Genomic DNA, 9,327 nt, shown 5'->3' with positions numbered 1-9,327 from the left:
GGCCCTGACCCTGAAAAAACCCTAACCCTGGGCCCTGACCCTGAAACAACCCTAACCATGGGCCCTGACCCTGAAACAACCCTAACCATGGGCCCTGACCCTGAGCCTAAAACCCTAACCCTGGGCCCTGGCCCTGAGCCTAAAACCCTAACCCTGGGCCCTGGCCCTTACCCTAAAACCCTAACCCTGGGCCCTGGCCCTGATCCTAAAACCCTAACCGTGGGTCCTGACCCTAAAACAACCCTACCCTGGGCCTTGACCCTAAAACAACCCCAACCCTGGGCCCTGACCCTAAAACAACCCTAACACTGCGCCCTTACCCTAAAACAACCCTAACCCTGGGCCCTGACCCTAAAACAACACTAACCCTGGGCCCTGACCCTAAAACAACCCTAACCCTGGGCCCTGACCCTAAAACAACCCTAACCCTGGGCCCTGACCCTAAAACAACCCTAACCCTGGGCCCTGACCCTAAAACAACCCTAACTCTGGGCCCTGACATTAAAACAACCCTAAACCTGGGCCCTGGCCCAAATTGTAATGAGGTCTGTTGGGCAAAATTCCATATAAGCATAGTATAAATTAATAAAGCAAATCGTGATAAATTAGTACGATTGACTTTCTGGAGTTTCTGACAATAAAAGTAAGGAAAATGCAGAACACAAAGACAGAGAGTAAAAAGAGAAATTAGGAAAGCATTCTACATGTTTAATAGGAAGACACTGGCCGTGTTCGTGCAGCGGCAGCATGTCGTGACATGACATACCTTGGAGAGAAGTTAACAGATGAGGAAGTTGATAAAAATCATCAGAGAAGCAAAATACTGGTAGCGACACTCAAGGAAACCACGAAATTTCCATAACTTATGTCAGCAAAGTGGGAATATTGTACAGTGTGTGTTGAAGTTCCTATACAACATTGTTTATCTGCCATTTGTTTGTTTGTAAGGAATGTATATACTAACAGTTCTTCTTGCTGTCAAAAGAATATGTGTGAATAAGTCATTTTAACTTATTCTTCTGTTTTTCTTTTATCTTCCTGCCATCATCCCACAGCCTTACTTTAGAAATTTTTTCTTTAGAAAATTGAACAAGTGCCCCTTGTGGTGGCACATACCTCGAGGATGGGAGGCAGGGGTGGAAGGGTCACTTGAGGCCATTAGTTTGACACCAGCCTGGCCAACAAAGTGAGACCCCATGTCTGCAAAACAATTTAAAAATTAGCCAAGTATCATCATGTATACCTACAGTCCCAGCTACCTCAACTTACGGAGAAAGTTCAGGGCCTGGAGAGAAGGCTGGGAGGCAGGAGCTGGGTCTAAAGAGGCCATTGTAACGATGGAGCTGTGCCTGTGGAGGCTGTTGTGAGGCAGTAGGCTCATCTGCGGAGACTGCCGTGAGGTAGGGTATGGGCCTAAATAGGCCATTGTGAGTCATGAGCTTGGTCTGTAGAGGCTGACTGGAGAGAGTTCTGGGCCTGGCGAGGCTGCCGGGAGGTAGGAGCTGGGCCAAAAGATTTAAGCACATTTACGTTGATTAGGCACTTCATTTCCATTATTACACTGGAATATATAATAAAATAATTATAGAACTCACCATAATGTAGAATCAGTGGGCGTGTTAAGCTTGTTTTCCTGAAACTGGATGGTCCCACCTGAGCGTGATGGGAGAAAGTGACAGATCAATAGGTATTAGATTCTCATAAGCACAGCGCAACCTAGATCCCTCACATGCATGGTTCACAACAGGGTGTGTTCTCCTATGAGAATCTAATGCTGCTGCTCATCTGAGAAGGTGGAGCTCAGGCGGGAATGTGAGCAAAGGGGAGTGGCTGTAAATACAGACGAAGCTTCCCTCACTCCCTCACTCGACACCACTCACCTGCTGTGTGGCTCCTTACGGCTCCATGGCTCAGGGGTTGGGGACCCCTGCTCAAGTGCATCCAAAGCGACCCTTCCCACACCAGTCTTCATAGTAGTCAAGAGCAGCAACCACTTAGCTCCCAAGGCATGTGCCTCAGCTGGCATTTCATCACAATCAACAGTAAGTGGCAGCTTGAGTCACTGTGAGGTCACTTCCTGGAAATCACCCTAACCCTGGGCCCTGACCCTAAAACCCTAACCCTGGGTCCTGACCCTAAAACCCTAACCCTGGACCCTGACCCTAAAACCCTAACCCTGGGCCCTGACCCTAAAAACCTAACCCTGGGCCCAGGCCCTGACCCAAAAACCCTAACCCTGGGCCCTGGCCCTGACCCTAAAACCCTAACCCTGGGCCCAGGCCCTGACCCTAAAACCCTAACCCTGGGCACTGGCCATAACCCTAAAACCCTAACCCAGCGCCCTGGCCCTGACCCTAAAACCCTAACCCTGGGCCCTGACACTGATCCTAAAACCCTAACCCTGGGCCCTGACCCTGAGCCTAAAACCCTAACCCTGGGCCCTGGCCCTGATCCTAAAACCCTAACCCTGGGCCCTGATCCTGAGCCTAAAACCCTAACCCTGGGCCCTGGCCCTGACCCTAAAACCCTAACCCTGGGCCCTGGCCCTGACCCTAAAACCCTAACCGTGGGACCTGGCCCTGAGCCTAAAACCCTAACCCTGGGCCCTGGCCCTGAGCCTAAAACCCTAACCCTGGGCCCTGGCCCTGAGCCTAAAACCCTAACCCTGGGCCCTGGCCCTGACTCTAAAACCCTAACCCTGGGCCCTGGCCCTGAGCCTAAAACCCTAACCCTGGGCCCTGGCCCTGAGCCTAAAACCCTAACCCTGGGCCCTAACCCTATAACAACCATAACCCTGGGCCCTGACCCTAAAACAACCCTAACCCTGCGCCCTGAAACTAAAACAACCCTAACCCTGGGAACTGACCCAAAAACAACCCTAAAACTGGGCCCTGACCCTAAAAGAACCCTAAACCTGGGCCCTGGCCCTGACCCTAAAACAACCCTAATCCTGGGACCTGGCCATGACCCTAAAACAACCCTAACCCTGGGCCCTGGCCCCGACCCTAAAACAACCCTAAACCTGGGCCCTGGCCCTGAGCCTAAAACCCTAACCCTGAACCCTGGACCAGTGCCTAAAAACCTAACTCTAGGCCCTGACCCTAAAACAACCCTAACTTTGGGCCCTGGCCCTGACCCTAAAACAACCCTAACCCTAGGCCGTGGCCCTGACCCTAAAACAAAGCTAACCCTGGGCCCTGGCCCTGACCCTAAAACAACCCTAACCCCGGGCCCTGACCCTAAAACAACCCTAAACCTGCGCCCTGACCCTAAAACAACCCTAACCCTGGGCCCTGACCCTAAAACAACCCTATCATTGGGCCCTGACCCTAAAACAACCCTAACCCTGGGCCCTGACCCTAAAACAACCCAAACTCTGGGCCCTGACCCTGAAACAACCCTAACCCTGGGCCCTGACCCTGAAACAACCCTAACTCTGGGCCCTGACCCTGAAACAACCTTAACCCTGGGCCCTGACCCTGAAACAAACCTAACCCAGGGCCCTGACCCTGAAACAACCCTAACCCTGGGCCCTGACCCTGAAAAAACCCTAACCCTGGGCCCTGACCCTGAAACAACCCTAACCATGGGCCCTGACCCTGAGCCTAAAACCCTAACCCTGGGACCTGGCCCTGAGCCTAAAACCCTAACCCTGGGCCCTGGCCCTTACCCTAAAACCCTAACCCTGGGCCCTGGCCCTGAGCCTAAATCCCTAACCCTGGGCCCTGGCCCTTACCCTAAAACCCTAACCCTGGGCCCTGGCCCTGATCCTAAAACCCTAACCGTGGGTCCTGACCCTAAAACAAACCTACCCTGGGCCTTGACCCTAAAACAACCCCAACCCTGGGCCCTGACCCTAAAACAACCCTAACACTGGGCCCTGACCCTAAAACAACCCTAACCCTGGGCCCTGACCCTAAAACAACACTAACCCTGGGCCCTGACCCTAAAACAACCCTAACCCTGGGCCCTGACCCTTAAACAACCCTAACCCTGGGCCCTGACCCTAAAACAACCCTAACTCTGGGCCCTGACCCTAAAACAACCCTAACTCTGGGCCCTGACATTAAAACAACCCTAACCCTGGGCCCTGGCCCAAATTGTAATGAGGTCTGTTGGGCAAAATTCCATATAAGCATAGTATAAATTAATAAAGCAAATCGTGATAAATTAGTACGATTGACTTTCTGGAGTTTCTGACAATAAAAGTAAGGAAAATGCAGAACACAAAGACAGAGAGTAAAAAGAGAAATTAGGAAAGCATTCTACATGTTTAATAGGAAGACACTGGCCGTGTTCGTGCAGGGGCAGTATGTCGTGACATGACATACCTTGGAGAGAAGTTAACAGATGAGGAAGTTGATAAAAATCATCAGAGAAGCAAAACACTGGTAGCGACACTCAAGGAAACCACGAAATTTCCATAACTTATGTCAGCAAAGTGGGAATATTGTACAGTGTGTGTTGAAGTTCCTATACAACATTGTTTATCTGCCGTTTGTTTGTTTGTAAGGAATGTATATACTAAAAGTTCTTTTTGCTGTCAAAAGAATATGTGTGAATAAGTCATTTTAACTTATTCTTCGTTTTTCTTTTATTTTCCTGCCATCATCCCACAGCCTTACTTTAGAAATTTTTTCTTTAGAAAATTGAACAAGTGCTCCTTGTGGTGGCACATACCTCGAGGATGGGAGGCAGGGGTGGAAGGGTCACTTGAGGCCATTAGTTTGACACCAGCCTGGCCAACAAAGTGAGACCCCATGTCTGCAAAACAATTTAAAAATTAGCCAAGTATCGTCATGTATACCTACAGTCCCAGCTACCTCAACTTACGGAGAAAGTTCAGGGCCTGGAGAGAACACTGGGAGGCAGGAGCTGGGTCTGAAGAGGCCATTGTAACGATGGAGCTGTGCCTGTGGAGGCTGTTGTGAGGCAGTAGGCTCATCTGCGGAGACTGCCGTGAGGTAGGGAATGGGCCTAAATAGGCCATTGTGAGTCATGAGCTTGGTCTCTAGAGGCTGACTGGAGAAAATTCTGTGCCTGGAGAGGCTGCTGGGAGGTAGGAGCTGGGCCAAAAGATGTAAGCACATTTACATCTCTTAGGCATTTTATTTCCATTATTACACTGTAATATATAATAAAATAATTATAGAACTCACCATAATGCAGAATCAGTGGGCGTGTTAAGCTTGTTTTCCTGAAACTGGATGTTCCCACCTGAGCGTGATGACAGAAAGTGACAGATCAATAGGTATTAGATTCTCATAAGCACAGCGCAACCTAGATCCCTCACATGCACGGTTCACAACAGGGTGCGTTCTCCTATGAGAATCTAATGCTGCTGCTCATCTGAGAAGGTGGAGTTCAGGCGGGAATGTGAGCAAAGGGGAGTGGCTGTAAATACAGACGAAGCTTCCCTCACTCCCTCACTCGACACCACTCACCTCCTGCTGTGTGGCTCGTTGCCGCTCCATGGCTCAGGGGTTGGGGACCTCTGCTCAAGTGCATCCAAAGCGACCCTTCCCACAGCAGTCTTCACAGTGGTCAAGGGCAGCAACCAATTAGCTCCCAAGGCATGTGCCTCAGCTGGCATTTCGTCACAATCAACAGTAAGCGGTAGCTTGAGTCACTGTGAGGTCACCTACTGGAAATCACCAGCATCCCATTTCCCACTGGCAAAGAGCTCAGCACTGCCCCCTGGGAAACCAAACCTATGCCCAAATCCCATCAGTGTGGGTTTACCTCCTGGGACCCTTCCTCACATATTAGTCAGAGTCCAATCAGGAAGCATAAACCACTCAAAAGTTTAAAGTGGTAAAATTTAATATGGAGAATTATTCATTATAACAGGTGAACAGCATAATGAGAGATTGGCTAGCACAAAGTAAAGAGAACGCTAGAAAATATAGGACTAGCCCAGGCCAGGCATGGTGGCTCATACCTGAAATTCCAGCAATTTGAGATGCTAATGCAGGAGGATTCTTTAAGGCCAGGAGCTAGAGGCCGGTCTGGACAACACAGTGAGACCCTGTCTCTATCCAAAAGAAGAAAAAAGTTAGCTGGGGGTGGTGGTGCACACTTGTAGTCCCAGCTACTCGGAATGCTGAAGTTTGAGCCTGGGAGGTCAAGGCTGCACTGAGGCATGATTATGCCACTACAGTCCAGCCTGGTGACAGAGCAAGACCCTGTCTCAAAGACCAAAACAGCAACAACCATTTACAGACAGAAAAGAAATAGAGCCAATAAGCTGAGGAAAGATGTTGAAATGTGACAAGTAAAGTAACATGAGGTCTTTTGTCTATTTAAAATAATCAAACAAAAAATGACTTACTAAATTATAATACCCTGTGCTGGCAAAGGTGCAGTGAAATGGGCACTTTCTTATACTATGAGGGGTGTTTAAATTGTGTGTAAGCCTTCCCGGGTAAAGCCTGTCAATTTTTTAAAATAATGGAGACAGGGTCTCACCATACTGCCATACTGCCTCCTCCAACTCTTGGCCTCAAGCAATCCTCCTCTCTTAGCCTCCCAAAGTGCTAAGATTATAGCTGGGAGGCACCCAAAACCCTGTCAATTTACATCAAGGGTAATGAGAATGTCCATTCACCATGACTCACAGTAATCTTACTTCTGGGGAGACAATTCAATCTAAACAAAAGGTCATCTGCACACACACAGTAAAAATCTGGGAGTAACTGAAGACAGAGTTGGTAAGTGAAATAAGAAACAGTTCTAAGAAATTAAACTATGGTATCAATAGGCACCTGGTATAAAAGGTCAGTTGATGTTAGCTGCTACTTTTTTGTTTTGAGACAGGGTCTCACTCTGTCACCCAGGCTGGAGTGCAGAGGCCTGATCATGACTCACTGCAGTCTCAGCCTCCGTGGGCTCAAGTGATCCTCCCACCTCAGCTTCCCAAGTAGCTGGGACTACAGGAACATGCCACCACACTAGGCTAATTCATGTATTTTTCTGTAGGGATGGTGACTCCCCCTTTGTTTCCAAGGCCTATCGCAAACTCTTGGCCTCAAGCCATCCTCCTGCCTCAGCCTCCCAAAGTGTTGCGATTACCAGTGTGAGCCACCACACCTGGCCAGCTGCTACTTTTAGCAATACTATTATTATTCCACTCAATTAAAAATTATTATTTTCAAGGCTATGCAACAGTATGTATCCTACAGAGTAATTGTAAAAACATATACAGTCGTCGTCCCTCAGTATACAGAATTAGTTCCAGCCCCCCATCTCTGCATATACCAAAATCCATGCTTACTCACGTTTCGCTGTCACCCCTCTAGAATCCACGTATACGAAAATTCCAAATATTAGTTGGGCATAGTGGCAAGCACCTGTAGTCTCAGCGACGTGGGAGGATGAGGTGGGAGGATCGCTTCAGCATGGAAGGTTGAGGCTGCAGTCAGCTGTGATAGCACTACTACAATCCAGCATTGGACAACAGAGGGAGACCCTGTCTCACATAAAAAACAAAATAAAACAGGTAAGAAATTGTAATCTAACCCTAACCCTAACCCTAATCCCTTAACCCTAACCCTAACCCTACCCAAACGCTAACCCCAATACTAAACCCTACCCCTAACCCCTAAATCCTAACCCCTACCCTAACCCCTAACCCCTAGCCCTAACCCCAAACCCCAACACCAACCCGAACTCGAACCCTAAACCAAAACCTAACCCCTAACCATAATACCTAACCCTAACCAATAACACAAACCCTAACCCTAACCCCAAACCCCTAACCCTAACCCCTAACCCTATCCCTAACGCTTAACCACTAACCCTAACCCCTATTCCTAACCCTTACCCTTACTGTAACCCTACCCTAAACCTAACCGTACGACCGAACCCTAACCCTAACCCCTAACACTAACCATAAACGTTGACCCCTGACCCCTGAACCTGAGCCTGACTCCTAACCCTGACCCTGACCCTAACGATTAACCCTAACCCTAAACCTAACACTTAACCCTAACCCTAACTCCTAAGCCCTAACCGTAACCCAACCCCTAACCCTTAACCCTAACCCCTAATCCTAACCCTAACCCTACGCTAACCCTAACCCAAAACCCTAACCCTAACCATACCCAACCCCTAACCCCTAACCCTAATCCTACCCTTGACCCTGACCCTGACCTTAACCCCTAACCCTAACCAACCCAAACCCTAACCCTACCCCTAACCCTAAACCCTAACCGTACCCTAACGCTAACCCTAACCCTCTAACCCTAACCGTAACACCCTAACCCTAACCCCTAACCCTGACCCTAACCCTAACCCCTGACCCTAAAACCCTGACCCTGACCCTGACCCTAACCCCTAACCCTAACCACTAACCCTAACCCCTAACCGTAACCCCAACCCCTAACACTAACCCTAACCCCTAACCCTAACCCCAACCGTAACAACCCTAACCCCTAACTCTACCCTAACCCTAACCCCTACCCCAACCTGAACCCAAACCCTAACCCTAACCCTTAACCCTAACCCCCTAACCCTAACCCCTAACCCCTAACCCTAACCCTGTGCTGAGCAGAATGCAGCTCCGCCATCGCGGTGCCCCCGCCCTACCCGGGTCTGTGCTGAGTAGAATGCTGCTCCGTCATCACAATACCCCGGAAGTCTCTGCAGAGGAAAACGGAGCTCCGCCCTCGCGATGCTCTCCAGGTCTGTGCTGAAGAGAACGCAGCTCCGCCCCGCCAAAGGCACAGCGCCAGCGCAGGCGCACAGACGCGCCCCAGCACGGGCAGACGCAGAGAAAAACGCCGGCGCGTCCCTGGGGGGCGCGGCGCAGACCCAGAGACGCACGCCAGCCTGGCACCGGGGCGGGGGGCGCGGCGCAGACACAGAGACTCAGGCCGGCGCGGCTCCGTGGCGGGGGCGCGGCCCAGGCGCAGAGACGGATGCTGGCGCAGCGCAGGCGCCGAGAAAAAAAATGCCAGCACAGCGCAGGCGCAGAGAAAAACGCCAGCGCGGGGCTGGGGCACGGCGCTGGCGCCGAGACGGAGGCGGGCGCGGCGCAGGGGCCGAGACGGCGGCCGGCGTGCTGCCGTGGCGGGGGCGAGACTCACGCGGAGAGACGCACGGCTGCGTGGCGCAGGCGCAGAGAGAAACGCCGGCGGGTCCCCGAGGGGCGCGGCGGAGGCCCAAAGACTCACGACGGCGCGTCGCCGGGGCGGGAGGCGCAGCGCAGGAGCAGAAACGCACGCCGGCGCGGCGCCGGGGCGGGGGCGTGGCGCCGCGGCGGGGGCGCGGTGCAGGCGCAGAGACGCACGGCGGGTCGGGGGCGCGGCGCAGGCCCAGAGCCGCACG

The 9,327-nt window shown here is 51.3% G+C and overlaps 1 long non-coding RNA gene across 2 annotated transcripts; it reads right to left on the bottom strand.

The window, feature by feature from the left end:
• Nucleotides 1-687: 687 nt before the first annotated feature.
• On the bottom strand, nt 688-8,776 carry LOC129531754 (uncharacterized). Of its 2 annotated transcripts, XR_010130090.1 has the most exons (6): nt 8,587-8,776; nt 7,278-7,468; nt 5,445-5,644; nt 5,160-5,217; nt 1,596-1,653; nt 688-1,502 (listed from the first exon to the last, which is right to left on the bottom strand). It is a non-coding gene; the product is annotated as an uncharacterized lncRNA (long non-coding RNA). The 2 variants fall into 2 exon arrangements; XR_010130091.1 differs by lacking the exon at nt 5,445-5,644 and having other exon boundaries at nt 1,118-1,502.
• Nucleotides 8,777-9,327: the final 551 nt, after the last annotated feature.

The sequence above is a fragment of the Gorilla gorilla genome, chromosome 12, assembly GCF_029281585.2.
Source record: "Gorilla gorilla gorilla isolate KB3781 chromosome 12, NHGRI_mGorGor1-v2.1_pri, whole genome shotgun sequence".
Lineage (NCBI taxonomy): Eukaryota > Metazoa > Chordata > Mammalia > Primates > Hominidae > Gorilla > Gorilla gorilla.
Note: the sequence above shows the minus strand (reverse complement) of the source record. Positions and strands in the feature narration are given on the sequence as shown.